Genomic DNA, 14,872 nt, shown 5'->3' on the forward strand with positions numbered 1-14,872 from the left:
TTATGGGGCAACAGGGGTTCCCCTCTTCTCAGATTTTATCTACTGATATGGAGATGGTTGATCTTTTTGTGTCGATGCAAATTAGGGCCAAGGGCCAGGCTAATAATCTTCCATTTGGGGTTGATGCTTCTTCTTCAAAGGGGATGATTCAAATCAAAAAGGTGAATGGGTGTCTAGAGAAATCAGAAGATCAGCCAATTTTGGTTATTCAACCTAAGCAGATTTCAGATGACATTGAATACTGGAGCAAGCATGCACTCAATTGTAAGTTTTTGGGCCTCTACCTTTCTCTTCCACTGTTAGAATCATGGGCACATCGAATTTGGAATCCTAAAGGGACATGGAGATTCTCCTAGCTGATAATAACTATTTTTTGGTATTTTTTTTGAATGTGACAAACAAGAATAAGGTGTTTGAAGGTGGTCCATATTTATTTACCCAGGTGGGTCTCTTCATCAAGCTCTGGCACATAGGATTTAATTCTAGAGAGGAGATCCCCTCTCGGGTGCTAGTGTGGGTTAGTCTACCAAGGCTTCATCTGGAATTTTGGAGAGAGGATATTCTTTACTCTATTTTGCTGCAATTTGAGAAACCTGTAGGTTCGGCTACACAGACTCAAGACCGTAAGGTAATCTCTTATGCATATATTTGTGTTGAGGTAGATCTTAATAATCAGCTGCCAGACTCTGTGGAAATTTTCTTGGGCCCTACCTCATGGGTTCAACAGTTAGACTATAAAACTCTACCTTTTAGATTCAGGATATGTCATGAGTATGGGCACTCGCAACACAAATGCCCTTAAAATAATTGTTCTCAATCATTGGGTTTTGTTGCATCTGCTCCTAAGAAAGATAAGGGTAAGGCCTCTTTGCTTGAGGAACCTGTAGACAAGGAGGGCTTTGTCCTAGTAAATCCCTGCAATAAAGGAAAAGGGAAGAAAAGAACTTGGATGCACAAACAGAATGATGACACTTTTAATAGGTCTAATACTCTAGATGAATTGGCACATGAGAAAGGCATTCCAGTTGAATTAGCCTCTAGGGGTGGGGCTCAATAGGGGACCCATGATGAGGAGGTAAGGAATCTAACTCAACTATCAAAAGAGAAACAAGGTAAACAAATTCATATGGATGAGCCACCTCAAGAGAAGAATAGTTGTGTTCTTGGGGTGGACACAACTGAGGGGCAATTTAAACAATTCAGCTTCTACTCTCCTTGCTCGTAAGGAGATAACAAATAGTTCAAAAGGTACCAGAGCTACACACACATTAGAATTACAACAAAAGTCCTTTAAAAAAGGGTCCACGGAGAAGCCATCCAAGAGTGGAAGGAAGATTGATCATGAGAAGGTTAAGATGATAGGGGGCACATTAGTTGAAGCGGGGTTTTGTGAAGCCCATTGATTCCCGCTTCTCTCAACACCCCCCCCCACACCATGATTATTCTCTTAGAATGTGAGGGAATTGAACAACATTCCTAAAAAAATTGGTTGTTTGTAGATTAATTTAGTTTCAATCTCCAAATATTGTTTTCATTGAAGAAACCAAGCTTACAGTTGATGGTTTGGCTAGCTATGCTCCAAAGTTGTGGCCCCATGGTTGCTAGAAGGGAGTGGGTGCTTAAGGTAGCTCTGGTGGAATTGCTTGTCTCTAGAATCCAAGGATGATGCAGGAGCATTGAGCTTGGATTTTGGTGGAGTTATGATTTTCATGGTTATGGATGTGTTGGAGACACATTGGGGAACCTTTCCTCATGAGTGCATAGAGATTGGAGTTATCATGTTAAAGTTAGAGTCGTTTTTACCTTGCTACTGGAGTTGTATTTTTTGTATTTTACATGCCTGTTGCAGGTGATGTAACTAATTTTGTGAAATGATTCAGAGGCTAAAAATTTTTTAGGATTAAAGAGGGCCTAGTGTACTACCTTCTATCAAAGGTGCAAGTCCTAACTCATTATGAGTTGGGAGATATGACCATTCTCTTGGGACATCAATTTTATGTTAGTTTTCGCAACGAGTTTCTATACGTGACTTTTAGGATGGATGTGTAGTTATCCTTGAGGAATTATCCTTTCTGCACTTAAGGAGTTGTAGAGGACCTAAAGTACTACCTTCAATTAAAATCACAAATTCTAATTCAATTTGAGCTAGGAGATATCATGATTTTTCTCAAGTATCAATTTTCAGCCAGTTTCACGTGAAATGTGTGGAGTTCATCTTGTGCAGTTTCGTAGGATGAAATGGGATCTTGTTAATAGAAGGACATGTTATTGGGTCATGTATAGACCTAAATATAATTGTTCATTTAGTTTTGTTCACGTTTGTTATAGTTTTTGTTTACTCTTCCAAGTTGGACCTATATTGTAATTAAATGCTTGACTAGCCGACTTGTGGCTTAGATGGCTATTTAAGGATGACCTAAATATAATTGTTCATTTAGTTTTGTTCATGTTTTATATAGTTTTTGTTTACTCTTCCAAGTTGGACCTATATTGTAATTAAATGCTTGACTAGCCGACTTGTGGCTTAGATGGCTATTTAAGGAGGGCTTGGGTAGTGTATTAAGGAATAATGAGAATAAGAAGGTAATTCAGTTCAATGTGTGAGCTGGAGAGCAAATATTTGAGTTGGAATTTGAGATAGTGAAATTAGAGAAGAGCTAGTGGCTACGATTTAGAAACAAGGAGGTTGTTTGGTGGCTTATGAGCACAAGTTGAGATCTTGGAGGTTTCTACAAGATTGTTGTTGTGTTATAGATATGGGCTAGCTAGGAATTGAGTTGTTGTTTTTATGAATAAAGAGTTGTGAATTGGTATCATATCTTGTCTTATTGTTTATATTTCATTGTGTGGTTATTTATTGGGGGTTAGGACATCTCCTTTGAGGATTCTCCTGCCTTGCACTACATCAGGTGGTATCAGAGAAAAGGTTTGATCTAGTTGGTGGAATATTATCAGAGCAAAGGTTTGATCTCATTTTTTGATCTTATTAGAGTGAAGTTTATTCCTAAGTGTGTAGATAGATCACCAAAGCTAAGGCAGTTTGCATCAGGACCTTGGGTTGAAAGAAGTTGATCTAAGAATATCTTGATCTAGTGATGATTATATTGAGGATTGATTGCTTTGAAGTCCTAATTTGTAATTCTTGGTGTGGGGTGGTAGATTGTGATATGACCTACACTTGCAGAGGACTTGTTGATGGATCGATGGATGCGAAGATGGAAAGTTAATCTTGTTGAGGCATGATCGTAGAGAGTTTGTGGATGCAGATCTATGTTCCTGGACTTGTGATTTAGTTCCTAATTGTTCGTGTGAGGTGGTAGGTTGTGATCTAACCTACAAACAATTTGAGGTTGTCACAAGGAGCATGGGAAGGATTTATCGCGAGGGTTTGTGAAGATCTCAGGAGATGGCTCCGAGAGGATTGGACCTTGAGATGATTGCAAAACTTTGTGATATAGTGGAGAGGAGGATTAATGGGACAATAACTCAGGTGGATGCTATTGTGGATGCTACTTTTTCTAAAAGAATTGAAGAACCTAAGAAGAAGGATATTGTATGCTACTGGATTTGGAGTCTATCGATCTGAAAGAGAGTTGTTTGGTCAGTTAGAAGACTTGTTCAAGAGAGAAGATGGCATAACAAGGTTGAGGTGGAGGTTGGTTTTGTTGATCAGTTTGTAGAGTCTGATGTGAAACCTATAGAGCAACATGAGGTTGTTGTTGAGGACATTCCTAACCTTGTTGGTGTTGAGATAGAGATTTTTTTTCATGATCAGTTGGTTGAGTCTCACATGGAAATTGCAAAGCATTTGGTCATGGATAATCAGGTTGTTGATGAGTTACATGTTGTAGAGCATCTTTTTGTGAGCAATGAGATTGTTGAGATTGTTGATTATGAGGATTTACATATGGATGAAGATTCACATATGGTTTTTGATATGGATCTAAATTCATATGTTGTTTTTGAGATGATTAAGGGTATAAATATTTCTACTAATGTGGATTTTGATGTTTTTGGTGTGGATTCACTAGTTGCTAATTTGGTTTTGGATGTACATGATATTGCAGATTTGTATGTTCTTAATTTGCCTATGGTTGACATGGCTTAGGATTTACATTTTCTTCTTATTGGGGATTTGAACTTACATGTTTCTGACATGGTTTTGGAGTTACATGATGTTTCTAACATGGAGTACATGTTTGAGGATATTGTTGTTATTGGTTGTGATCAGTTGTAGAGATTCTTGGTGAAGCATTATTTTCAGTTTGTTCTTGGAAGTGAGCATGTTGATTGGGAGTGAGCCCTAGGGTTTCTAGAAATGTATGTTCATATGGCGGAGACTCTTCTTAAGGATGTTAATGCCTCTATAGAAATTAATGGGTTCATGTCAAAATGGTTTGGACTCTCAAGGTCTATTGGGCAAGGGTGAACCCTTGCCCCAAAACTGTTTGTGATAGCTACAGAAGCCCTTCATTACTTACTCATATATAATTCATTGTCTCTTAAAGTTTTAGGTCCCCTCCTACCAAATGGGAATGAGATCTCTAATATTCAATTTGTTGATGACACAACAATATTGTTTAAACTTAATAAGAATAACATGGAGCACCTTATGATTAAGTTGGATCTTTTTTGTGTAGCCTCTAGAAGCAAAATCTCTATCTCTAAATCTATCCCTTTGGGATGGAACTCTAATCCTCTCTCCTGGTGCAACAAATATGAAATTAGCTAGGGTGGTCCAAACCAGATAGTTAAATACCTAGGAATTCCTTTTGCTATCAACCTTAACATTAATGACATGTGGATTTGGGTCAAAGATAAAATTAGTGCTAAGCTCAAAAAATGGAATACTATGTTTTTATCCATGACAAGAAGAATTCAGGTCTATTAGAAGATGCTTTCCTCTTATTCTATATACTTTTCGTTAAGTTGGCTCTTCAATGTCAAGCAATTTGAATTTTTACAAAAAGTCATCAAAGATTTTCTTTGGTCTACTCATGTTGTTAGGTGGGATTGGTGTACAAAAAGTAAGGAATTAGGAGGCCTCGATTTGAAAGACCTTAGGGTGCAAGGCATAGTCGTAGTAGTAAAATGGATTACCAAAGAAACACAGGGGGATGAACCTTGGAAATTACTAATTAGAAATAACTTGAGTAGAGGACATCCGTGTAGAGTAAAGTTTTGGAATAACTTGAATGAATCAGGCTTCTTATCATTGGATTATAAGACAATGGTTGGGGGCTCTAATGTGTTTAAATCCATCTAGAAGAGTTGTGATAAAGTGAGGCCACTACTGGGTAGTATTCATAAATTGAAGGATGATAACATATGGTGTAGAAATAGTTCGATGTGGTGGAACCTAAAAAGAAATTTCAAGCCCCTAGCCCTATTGTAAGGTTGTTCAGCAAAACAATGGCTAAAGTTGGTATAAGGAGCTTCAATGACATTTTGTGTAATGGTAATTTAATAGAATAGAAACAAATTAAGTATAAATACTCCTTACAAGATTCCCAAAGGAGAACTTACTCTATGATTAAGAGTAATCTTGATGTTGCAGGAGTCATATTGGAATGTTGTTCTAGTGATTCTTGCTCCTTTCAGTTGAGATGGCCTGACTCCTCTCCATAGCACATTGTTAAGACCAAGTATGTGTACTCCATTATTACCTCCAACAACAACATCCTTGACCATCTTAACTCCCGCTAGAATATTTCCCTTGAGCATAGTGTCTAGAAAAATACTCTTATCCATCTTTCGGTTAGGTCTCCTGAACCTAAAATTGGGTGCTTTCTTTAGAAATTTTTTATGTGTGAATTGTCATTTAGTAAACTAGGTAGTGTCCCTAATAGTTGTGTTGCTTGCTCTTGTCTTGAATCAGTTGTCCATGTGTTCTTTCAATGCCCCTTTGCACAAGATATTAGGCATATGTTTAGTTTTGAGTTTTATATTGGTTTCTTTGTTGAGAATATTATTTATGGAAAAATATGTGGTAGCAAAAATAACCTTAATGTGTTATGGACTATTCTCTCTTCATTAATTCTCCGGTGTTTATGGAAGTTAAGGAATAATAACATTTTTAAGGGTAAAGAAAGAATCCTTATTAAGTCTATGAGGAGACTCATATGTGTTGATATTATTGTGTAGGTAACATCTATATTTAAACTAGAGGAGCAATTTCGGTAGTTCATACAAGAAGGTAAAGGATGGTTGACCAAGAAAGATCTCAAGTATGGATTTACCACCATAAAGGATAAAGAAAGAAACAACCCTATGGATGAATTTAATATTCCCCTTGCTCAGCTTATATATAAGATCTGTACTAAAGGTACCTAGAAGAAGCAGCTAGTGGAAAGGGATGGTCTACCTAGGCCATTCATGCCTTCCCCCATGAGATTCACTACTTCAGAATCAAGTGAAGAAGACGAGGAAGGATCCTTTTAGTTTAATATGTTAACGAGTATTTTATTATGTAAACTCTTTGTGACAACCTAATGACTGAGTTTTGATTCTTTTTTGTATGGTTGGTTAGTACTAGTTATCTCTGACACTAACTGTAAAACTCTTTCATTCTCTTGATATACAATAGTAAAATAAAAATAGTATAAATAAAATAGTTATTAAAAAATAATTATATTTAAAAATAATATAATAATTTACTAATTTTATTTTTGTTAGATAAAAATTCGTAGTCAATATTTAAATCATTCACCTAATTTTACTCCTTTCACATCCTTTTAGTCTTAGTTTATATCAAAGTTAAACAATACAGAACAATAAAAGAAGACTATATGCCATATTTAACTATAAATAAAAGAAAGAGAAGAAATAACTTATTCCACATCCCTCCAATTATAACTCTAAATACTTTTTTCAAATATACCATGTGTAGAACTAAGTTTAATCAAATTAAGGTATATGTAAAAATATGTCAAGCTAAAATATTTTCTTATAACCAATCCATAATAAATAAAATTACAATAAAAAAGTATTACATATGTATATGTATAATTTACAATACCATAAATTAAAATAATTTGTTAATTTAATGTTTATTAATATTTTATAGTATGAATCTGGACGAATCTTTGGGACCTGATGGCTTCCAAGCCTTTTTCTTCCAAAAATGTTGGATGGTTCTAGGTGAGGACCTATGGTAGACCATAGAAACCACCATAAAGTTGGGCTCGCTCCTAGCAGAAATCAATAACACTTTCCTATCTCTAATCCCTAAAAAATTGAACTATGAAAATCTAGGAGACTTTTGTCCAAAAGTACTATGCAACACCATTTACAAAATATTAACAAAAGCTCTATCTAACAAGCACAAAAAAATTCTCCCCAAACTTATCTCAGAAGAATGAACATGACTTTTTCCAAATAAATCAATACTAGATGGAATTATGATCATACAAGAACTGATCCATGTAGTGCCTGCCACTAAGTCGCATTTCAGTTATTCTTGCCAAACTCTTTTAGGCCAGTTTTATGTTTGATAATTAGTAGCATTGTCTTGAGATTATCAGATATTGTTTTACATTCAGCTTATTATATGATGAGATTACTTGGTACTCTATATTTCATGCATGCATGATGATTATTTAGTATTTTCAGTTATCAATGATGATTAGTTAGATGGTTTATTATCACATGTGTTTTCTTATGGATACTTACCCCATACTGCATGTGTATGGTGTGCGTGGCTGTTTTCTTTATGTATGATGTTTCTGATGTGGTAAGGAAGGGAGTCGTAGTCACCTGCTAGTCGGGATCTACACGATGCACCACTTCCTGCCATTGTTTGTTTAGCTTAGAATATTGTGTCTGTACATGCGTGAATTTTATGCAGGTTGCAGGTACTGGGTATCGACTTCCCTGAATTGTCAAGATGAGCGTACCCTATCACATTATCTCAATGGTAAGAGAGGGGAGATAAACTCTTAAGTCCAAATCCTAAACCCTTTAGCCGATTGTCCTAATTGATAATTAGGACAAGTATCTGAGTTAAGTACCCTCCGAATGCATCAAAGGATGTAATTTCATGATTATAACCCTTTTGTTTGATTTAGTATGTGTTTTTCTATGATGGGTTTTAGTATGTTGGTTTATGAGTCCTTGGTGTACTTTCTATTAATTAAGTTTAATTAAAAAGATTAAATTAATGATTTAATTTAATGTGAATTATTATGTCACTTTAATATTTAATGGCATTTAATTAATTGAGAAATTAATTAAATAATAAGGAATTAAATTTGGAGATAAAAGCTTTAAGTCTAAATTTAGAACGTGATAATATTTAGTTAATTTAATAATAATATATTTAGAGATCATTTTTAAATAAATGCTAAATATTATTATTATTTGAGTTAATAAATATTTTATCAATTAAGTTTCTAAAATAATTTAAAAAGTGAAAATATAATTATTTAATAAAAGATTTTAGTTCGCATGACTTGTGCATAAGATTAAATATAAGAAATAAATTAAAAGATAAAATAAGAGAAAATTATAATGTTATTTTAATTTCATAAAGTGCACATGAGATTAAAGTAATTAATTAATTTAAAATAGAAGTCAAGTGGATTATTAAATAAAGTTATTTAATAATTCATTTAATGTGCATTAAAAGATAAAGCAAAGATTAATAAAAGTTAATTTAAGAGTTAACTCAGTTGAGTAAAGAGTCTTCTCGGGTGAACGCACAATTAAGTGCCCCGATTTGAGGGGAAAACTCTTTATCACAACTTGTGGGTTCATTTTAGAGGGACGGTAGATATTGGACACGATTTTGGGGGGGACCGTGTATTTTGGAGACGGAGAATTTTTGGGGAGACAACTTTTGGAAGCGAATTTCAAAAGAAGAATTCTAGGAAAGATTTTCAGAGGAAAATAATTGAAGAGGAGCAAATTCTCTCACAATTTTTCGAGGATTTCATATTAGCATCAGGACCAGGTAGGGTCTTGTGCTTTGATTGTTGATTAAATACACAATTACTCTTTCCTGTCTTCTTCGTGTTTGTGGATTGTGAATCCAAATTCTCTATGATGATAGTTTAAACTTTTCAATACAGTGAATTATTAATTGCTTGTCGATAATTTCTATATACGTGAAGAATAGTAGAGTTATCAGAAACCCTCATTTTCTAGAATAAAGAAAATTAGAATTTAACTTGGGAAGGGTTTGGAATTAAGATTGAAAACTCGGGTGATTAAAAAAATAATACTTTCTCCTTCAAAGTAAAATAAATAAATAAATAAATTAATTAAAAATTTAAAAAAAAACGTATTTAATAAATTTTTTTAAAATGAAGAACATTTATAAAATAATGGATATAACTAAATTTAATTTATTTTAAATAAAATTTTTTAAAAACTGTTTTGGGAGGGGAGGGTTTTACCCCACCCCGTCCCCACCTACCAGCGGCTCTGCTGTCGCTGACCGCAGAGTACTGCGGCAGCGGCAGTACAAAGTACTGCCCGCGACCGCAGGCCTCTGCGGCAGCCGCAGACCTACGGCCTGCCTGCTGCGATTTTAAATCGCAGGCAGCAGGCAATTTAACTATTAAATGTTTTTTTTAATTTTGTATTTTAAATTATTAGATATTTTAATATATATTTTTAATTAAAATTATTAAATATTTTTAAAATTATAAACATGTTAAATTATTAAATATTTTAAATTTATTGTTATATTAAAATTAAATTATTAATATATTTAAGTTATTAAATTTTAATAAGTGTTAATTATCAAATGTTTGTTAATAGTAATAACGTCATAATTTATAATGATTGTCGATAGAGTAAGATTAATTTATTAATTAGTTTAATTAAACGAAATTTAATTAAGTCTAATTAATATATGAGAATATATAGTGGAAATCAGACATATAAATGTGACTTTAATAAAATCAAAATTATTTATATGGAAAGAATAATTATCATTACTTTAATAATTATCTATCCTTTGACTACATCTGGCAAATGTTTTAATGGGGTAATTTTATATTTAAAATTGAAAAGACGAATGGGCTTAACTATAAGGATTAAGATGTAATCTTTTAAACTTAAAAAAAAAATTACACTGGGAATGGAAACTAGAAACCTTACTATAAATTAAAATATATGTGTTTTCAAGACTTGGCCAAACTGAAGAATTATCTTGTTTTTTTCATGTGTTGTCTATGTTTGGGGTTTGGGTGGTCCTAGAGTGTTGACCAGTTTAGGTTGTTACCAGAGGCTCGGGGGTTATGCGAATGTGATGACATGATGATTTGTTCTCGATCTCTTTATACCTGACCTTGGTAATGTGATGCTATGCTCTATGATGGATGTGTTTACTAGTTGTTATTGTGTTCCAGCCTCTTGAGAGGACTAAGGTGTTTTAAGTGATTGTTCTTGATGACGTCATGATTGTGACTTGTTTGACATAACCATTATGAGTCATCGATCAGTATTGTGTTTTAGTATTGGAATACTTTCTGGTTGCTCGTTGAAGAACCATTGGGTATTGTGACTTATCATTGATGCCTTCAGTTGCTGATAGAGAACTGTTGTGATCATTATGATTATTATTTGATGCTTTCCAGTTTCTCGTGGAGAACTGATGTGATTATTGTGGCTTATTTTTTTATGCTTTCCAGTTGCTTGTATAGGACTGAGGTGATTTTGTGTTTTGTGATTTCATAAGCCTAGGGTAGGTTATCTATGTGTAGTATCGGGAAGTGGCTTGCAATGAGGGACAGGAGACCCGAAGTGGCTCTGGGGATGACTCATTGTAAGTTGTTTGTTTTAATAAGTGAAAACATCTCACCTAAGTACTGACTTAAATGAACCTAATAAGATAATTGTATGTTCTCTCCCATGCCTTGAGTGCTAGTACAGGCTAGGATGGGGTAGAGAGAACGCTTGGTTATGACCTTGCATTCCATAGTATGCCTCATCAGTACGAGAGGATACTAGTGGCCGCAGGATCAGTAGGGACCCAGGATTCCTAAGGGATTGCTCGGGTAACTTCTACATGACTTTTGCGATGACACTTTCCCGCTTGCATAGCAGGTTTCCTATGTGTCTTTGTGGTGCCTCTGGGTCCAGATGTCTATCTATGTTGGAACCTTTGAGTTAGTGTACTTTTAGGATTCCCCAGACTTAGAGAGTACTTGTGTTTTGTGTTTTGATATCTTGTTTGGGACTTGAGACTATCTCCTCAGCACGGTGGGAGTGGACCATTTAGGTTCCACGCAGTCGGGTGGTAGTGCTTTTACTCTTACCATTTGAGATCCGTCTGGTGCTACCATGGCTGGATCTTCTTGGGATGCTTGTTCTTAAGGTTTAGGTGATGTGTTCTACTTTGGAGGATCATCTTATGCTTTATTCTAGTATGTTAGATTTTTTTATGCATATGAGGTAGTATGTTTTAGGAGTGATGTCCCTATTACTATACTACCGATGATCTCTTCGGTGACCTGGGATGTTACGCGTGGGGGATGGCTAGGGCCCACGATGGTCTAATGATGTTATTGATGGTTGGGAGGAACCACGCACTTAGATTAGTTGTGTTTTATGATAGATGTTTTATCATTATGGATGTATGGATGTATCAAGTATGTTATTAGTTTCATTTATTTTACTGTACTTTGTATCGTGGATTTGAGGATGATGTATCTTTATCTTTACATATGTATATTCTTTTAAGCCTTTCATACCCTGTGACATGTACAGTGGATGATTGAGCATTCCGAATTAATTTGCCAAGAGGCATTCGGAGAAAATGTATATTATGGACATTGGACTTTCTGATTATTCTTTCATATGTATGTGGTAGTTGTTAGACTTAGAATTAATTAAATTTAAAAGTAACTCAACGTCTTGGGATCCTTAAGGAATGTAACCTGTTATGTATGATTGTTGATGATTACATGTTATTGCTTCCGCTACTATGTGTTTGATGTGTATGTTATACATTCTTACTTTTAAAAAAAACAAAAAAAATGTTTAGCAAACTTAGTAAAACTTTAGGTTTATTCTTTTGGATCCCTTGGCGGGGCGTTACAATCCATTCAACTCAAACTAAAAAGGAGGCATGCATGCTTATGAAACTTGATATACAGAAGGCATATGACAAAGTGGACTGGCAATTTTTGTGTAAATCTCTATAAGATTTTGACTTTTCAGTCAGTAGATTAACCTCATCCATAATTGTCTTTCAACACCCAAATTTTTACTTCTCGTCAATGGGACATTAGAGGATTTCTTCAGTATTACAAGGGGTATTAGACAAGGGGACCCTATCTCTCCATTCTTATTCATAATAATTGTGGAATCATGCAGTAGGGCCATAAAAAGGGCTCAAATAGATAACAAGATCAAAGGACTATTGGTCACTGATAATGTAGATAACATTACACATCAACAGTTTGTGGATGTCACAATGTTACTAGGAGAAAGCACATTAGATGAAGCAAGAAACTATGTACAAACATATTATTAACACTTACATGGAGGCTTCTGGACATGAACCTTAATGTTGAAAAATCCAAAATTTTCTTTTTAAATACCAATTCGAAAATGGAAAGCAACATTTTCCATCTGATGGGATACGAGAAAGGATCCTTCCCCTACAAATACCTTGGCATCTAGTTGGAAAAAGGGGCTAGAGATGGCAAATCATGGGACCCATTTCTTGGAAAATTGGAAAGAAAAATAAAAAACTGGAAAAGTAATTGGCTCACTAAAGTAGGTCGAGTTACAAAAATTAAATCAATATTATAAGTAATACCATCCTACCAAATATCTTGTCTCTCATTACCATAGGGAGTGAAACATAAAATAGACAATAAACTTAGAGATTTCTTTTGAAAATGAATTGAGGAAAAGAAAAAACTAGCTATGATCAAGTGGGAAAACATACGCAACCCCAAAGAACAAGGTGGTTTAGGAATTAAAAACCTAAATTGGCAGAATGAAGCTTTTGGAGCAAAATTAGAATGGAGGATGTATAAGGAGAAGGAAAAGAAATGGGAAAAGATATTGTATCAAAAATATCTTAATTGTAATGACCCCCTATCCCTATTTTCAACTATCAACACCCTCACCCCCCTATTGGATCCAAAACTTGGAATTGTATGATGCAATGTAGACCTATAATTAGTAAAAAATTAACTTGGGATATAGGTCAAGGAGAGGAAGCCTTATTTTTGGAAGATTCTTGGGATGGAGTCCCCCCTCTTGTCTCCTCTTCCCTCCCCTCTTCCATCAAAGAAACTCTAATCAATCTTTTGGGAGTCCACATGAAGAATTACAAACTCATAACTTATGAAAATCAAACAAAGGTTTGGAAATGGAAAACTTTAGATGAAACAAAATTATTTGAACAAGTAAAATATCTTTTTGAGAAATTTATTAAGCAAAGACAAGTCAACCATAGATACAAACAAGATAAATTTATTTGGGGTGCATCAAAAAAGGGATCATATAGTGTTAAAAGAGGATACAAACTTATACTTAATTCATCGTGATGGGAAATGATTGAAATTCCACTAGTTCTTTGTTGATATTCATCTTGCCTACCTAAAGTAGGGATCTTCTTATGGGAAGCTTCACAGAATATAATTCTCACTATAGACAGATTCAATAAAATGGACTTCAAAGGCCCCTCGAGGTGCCCACTGTGTAAGAGCAATTCTAAAAGAATTGACCATCTTCTATTCCAATGTATCTTTGCTAAAGAGTGTTGGCAATGGTTATGCCATAGAATAAATTGGTCATCAACACTCCCCAACACCCTCTCAAATCACATTAAAAGCTGACCAAAAGATAGTCAATCCAAGATTTACAACAACATATGGAAAATACCACCTTCACTTCTATTATATCTGGAAAGAAAGGAATAGAAGAAATGAGTATGCAATCATTTTTAAATGAAGTAGAAGCTAGTATCACCAAAGTTCTCAATAATTATCTCAGAAATACTATCAAAGAGGAAGGGATATTTTCATAATGGGATGCCATAATGAAAAAGAATTGGAGAAAGCTAATCAATCCCCCTATATGCTATCAAAAAACTAATAAAATAGCAAGAGAAACTTGCAAATAGGAACCTCCTCCATAGGGATGGGCTAAATTAAACTTCAATGGAGCATCTAGGGGCAATTCACACATTGTTGGGCTAGAATGCTTAATAACCTCCCCTACCTCCTAGATCATTAAAAGGGCCAAGCCTTTAGGCTCTATTTCTAATAACCTTACAGAACTAGAGGCTTTAATGGAAGGTCTCAATCTTAGCCTAGATGTTGGGATCAGGAAAATTATCATAGAAGGAGATACCCAAATAATCTTGAATGCATTAAGAAAAAGAAACACCCAAAATTGGATACTTAACTCCAAACTAGAATACGCTTTAACCCTAGTAGATAAATTTAAAGAAACTAAGATTCTACACATTTATTAGGAAGGAAATAAGGAGGCAGATATGTTAGCTAATTTGGGAGTAGATGGACAAGATCTCCTTTCAAAGAACAAGGATAGTCTTCCGTCTATATGATAATACCAAATTAATAGTAGAAACTGGGTTTTTTTAATAATAGTTATAGAGTATAAACAAAATTAGGATAAGGAATGAATTCAAGTATAACAATATTGTAATCTAATACAAATGAGAAGACCATCAAATTCTAAAGGAAAGTGATTCCTAATCCAAAAAAGTCTATAAATGATAGCAGTGCTCCAGTCAATGAATACCATATTTTTTTATAGTCACATTGGACTAGACAGATACATGATAAATTTTATATAATAGTATAAAACTAATAGAAGGACTATTTTAAGTAGTCTTGGAGTCATAGACTAAAAATGTGACTCCAATCCCTAAAATAAACTC

Source organism: Cupressus sempervirens, chromosome 11 (assembly GCF_028749045.1).
Source record: "Cupressus sempervirens isolate cs-2001-9-10 chromosome 11, ASM2874904v1, whole genome shotgun sequence".
In the NCBI taxonomy this organism is placed as follows: domain Eukaryota; kingdom Viridiplantae; phylum Streptophyta; class Pinopsida; order Cupressales; family Cupressaceae; genus Cupressus; species Cupressus sempervirens.